Source organism: Chinchilla lanigera, unplaced genomic scaffold (genome assembly GCF_000276665.1).
Source record: "Chinchilla lanigera isolate Chin_1 unplaced genomic scaffold, ChiLan1.0 scaffold00081, whole genome shotgun sequence".
Lineage (NCBI taxonomy): Eukaryota > Metazoa > Chordata > Mammalia > Rodentia > Chinchillidae > Chinchilla > Chinchilla lanigera.
This window is the reverse complement of record NW_004955482.1, coordinates 8,050,455-8,053,734: the sequence shown is the minus strand read 5'-3', so window position 1 is coordinate 8,053,734 and position 3,280 is coordinate 8,050,455. Positions and strand designations below refer to the sequence as shown.

At 58.3% G+C, this 3,280-nt stretch overlaps 1 protein-coding gene across 1 annotated transcript in view; it reads left to right on the top strand.

Annotated features, from left to right (window-relative positions):
- Fam109a (family with sequence similarity 109, member A) overlaps positions 1-1,201 on the top strand; it is a gene marked incomplete in the record, with an annotated part of 5,471 nt that extends 4,270 nt beyond the window's left edge. Inside the window, 1 exon segment of the mRNA XM_013503647.1 lies at positions 1-1,201.
- Positions 1,202-3,280: the final 2,079 nt, after the last annotated feature.

Sequence of the window (3,280 nt, the reverse complement as noted above, 5' to 3'; positions counted from 1 at the left end):
TGCGGGCCCGGCCGTGGGCGGGACGGGGCCGGGCCGCACCCTTTCCTGGCCTGACCTTCGGCTCCCGCACCTGCCCCACGCCGGCCCGCCCAGTGACCCGGCCGGGCGCAGGTTCGTGTGTGAGCAGCTAGCTCCCTGCTCCCCAGGGCTCCTGGGCCGGAACAGCCAAGGAAGGACTTTGGCCAGGCTGGAGCCCTGCTCGCGGCTCAGCCCTGCCGGCCTCGTCCTGTGTCACCTGCCCGGCCTGGGGCGGGGCTCCGGGAGCTTCACGCCCACACCGACTTCGTGCCCTTCCGCAGCTCAGGGGGCGCCCAGGCGCCGCCCCAGGGGCCGAGGAGAGAAGGCGACTGCGGCGCTGCGTCGGGCTTCCCGAACCCCCCTCCAGCGCCTGCCTGTCACCTTCCTCACGCCCCAGTCGTCCCCTGGGGACACCGGATCGCCGTCTCCAGCCTGGCGCAAGCTTCTCACTCACCACAGTGCCCGACAACTCTTCAACCAGGATGAATCCCAGGGAGCTGGGACAGCCCTGGGTCGTGTTTACAGTCCTCGGTGGCCCGCACTGGGGACCCCTCCACCCCACCTAGACCTGTTTCTGAGGCCTCGGGGTTTCTGTCCTCAGCTCCCTGCTGGCTCGGCGGGCTGGGGCTTGGCTGAGAAGTCTGTTTTTCAGTATGTAGGGTGTACTTGTTCCTGGCAGCAGGGCTGGGTGTTTCCACTGCTCCTCTCCCTCCTGGGTGCTGGCTGGCAGGGATGGTGCCCTGGCCATCCGGGTTGGCTGTGTGGCGACGCAGCAGCCCCGACGCTCGGAGCTGCACCCGCACCCGCACCCGCACCCGCAGGGGCCGGGCTCCCCTGGTGGCGTCGTCTTCCCCCAGCCCAGCCTCCTACCCAGTGGAGGCTGCCGGGGTCTGGTATGGTCCCCAGCCCCTCTCCCAGCCCAGTGTGGGTGGCCGTGGCAGCTCTTGTCCAGGGACTCAGGGGCATGGGAGGCTGTAGCCAGGCGGAGCGCAGGACCGAGCTTTGAGGCGACATGGTGACCCCAGGCTCGTGCAGGTTTACCCACTCCAAAGGTACGGAAGGCCTCATCTCCCGGGTGGAGGTGGGAATGCGCCCTCCTGCCAGCGCAGGACAGAGTCATGCCGCCTCTGCTGGCAGCCAGGGAGGGGGTGCAAGGGCTGAAATAAACAAGTTTGTGAAGCGATGCCTGACTGTCTTATGTCGCTGCCGTCAAAACCCCTGCTGAGCTGGGTAGGGTGGCGCACATCTATAATCCCAACAGTGTGGGAGGCTGAGGCAGGAGGATGCAAGTTGGAGCCCACCCTGGGTAACTTAGTGACTTAAACAGATCCTGTCTCAAAATAAAAAAAAATTTAAAAGGCTGGGAATGTAGCTCATTGTGAAGGCCCTAGATTCAATCCCCAGTACAAAAACAAAACAAAACTCTGGACTAACTTGGTGGCAGAGCCTAAAGCGGACCCTCAAAGGGACCCTTGTGGCTGACGCTGGGCCAGACGGGGTCTTACAACCTTGTATGCCTCTCAGGCCAGATGCTGCCCCCATTTTATAGATGGAGCTGCTGAGACTCAGAGCAGTTATGGGCATTTGCCCAGGCCACAGAGCTAGAGAGCAGCAGAGCAGGAGTAAACCTCTGGGGTCCTGTGGAGAGCAGGGCCTCCGGGAGCATGGGGAGGCACGCAGAGAAGAGGATTTGAAAATCGATTGTGAGCCCGGCGTGGCACACACCCGCAAGCCCAGCACTCTGGAGGCTGAGGCAGGAGGATCGAAGCAAGTTTGAGGCCAGCCTGGGCTCCATAGTGAGTTCAAGGCCAGCCTGAACTACACAGTGAGGCCCTGTCTCAAAAACAAAACACCTCAGCTTAGGGAATTGTGCCGCTTATGTGCTGAGTAATGCTTCCCATCTCGTGGGACCACGGTTGAGGGGTGCTGGGGAAGTGGCTCCCTGAACTGGCTGAGTCAGGGTGCTGCCTGTGACGGTGGCCACAGGGCACGGGACGCTGAGGGGGGAGAGAGCTCCAGGACGGAGGGTCACAGGTGTGCCCTCACCTGCCAGTGTTTGCCCTGAGCTCACTGGGAGGAAACCAGTCAAAACCGGTTCCAGGGATCCACCTGCCAATGTGCGCCCCTTACCTCCTGGCCCAGAGGAGGGGTTCAGGGGACACTGTCATCAGAGGAATATTCTGAGAAGCCACTTGGGGCAGGGGCGAGACCCTCAAGAGAGACACTCAGGTCAGAGGCTACACCTCCCTGCCCAACACCCATCCACCCTACACTATTAGTTCAGTTCAGTCGGTGATATTGCTGATGTTTGACTTATAGGCACTGGCTAAACTTTAGCTGCCAAAGATAATAAGATGTGAGTAGAAGGGTCTTCTTACTTTTAAAAAGAGACACAATGAAGAGCTCCTTATTTTTCCCTGGCAGGGAGTTACGGATGCTTGGAGCTGTGGCAGCCATCTTGTCATGAAGTAGGCCATGCTAAAGAAAATGCCACACCTGAGTTTGGCTCATACTTGAAAATGGCCTTGAACTGCTGTGGAGTGGTTCTGAGAACCTGCATATGTCTTATTTGATGTAATAAATGTCCCTGTTTGAAGCTGTGTGCAGGACTTGTTACTGAGAGGCTTCCTCAGTCAGGCATGGTGGTGTATGCCTGTAATCCCAGCACTCAGGAGGACAAGGTAGGAGGATTGCTGTGAGTTCAACGCCATCCTGGGCTACAAAGTGAGTTTTTTTTTTTTGCTTTTTTTTTCCGGTACTGGAAATTGAACTCACGACCTTGTGCTTGCCAGGCAGGTGCTGTGCCGCTGGGCTAAATCCCCAGGCCCCACAAAGTGAGTTTAAGACCAGCCTGAATGGCATAGTAAAACCTTGTCTTTTTTTTTTTTTTTTGTCTTTTTGAGACAGGGTCTCACTATGCAGTTCAGGCTGGCCTCGATCTCACTTTGTAGCCCAGGCTGGTCTCGAACTTACAACGATCCTCCTGCCTCAGCCTCCCTAGTGCAGGGATTACAGGCATGCGCCACCATGCCTGGCTGTGAAACACTGTCTCAAAAAAAAAAGCTGCTTCTTCTGAAGACTGAACAGATATTGAAAGAACACCATGTCCCTACGTGGCCCTGCTCCTTGTATGCTCCTGTACGGAGCTTTGCTTGCACTGTGGTGAGGTCTGGTGCCAGCTGACCCCTCCCCACCCCACCCCTCCCCTACTGCACACACTGTGAAGGTGCTACCTGCCCCAGTACAATCCTGGCATCCAAGT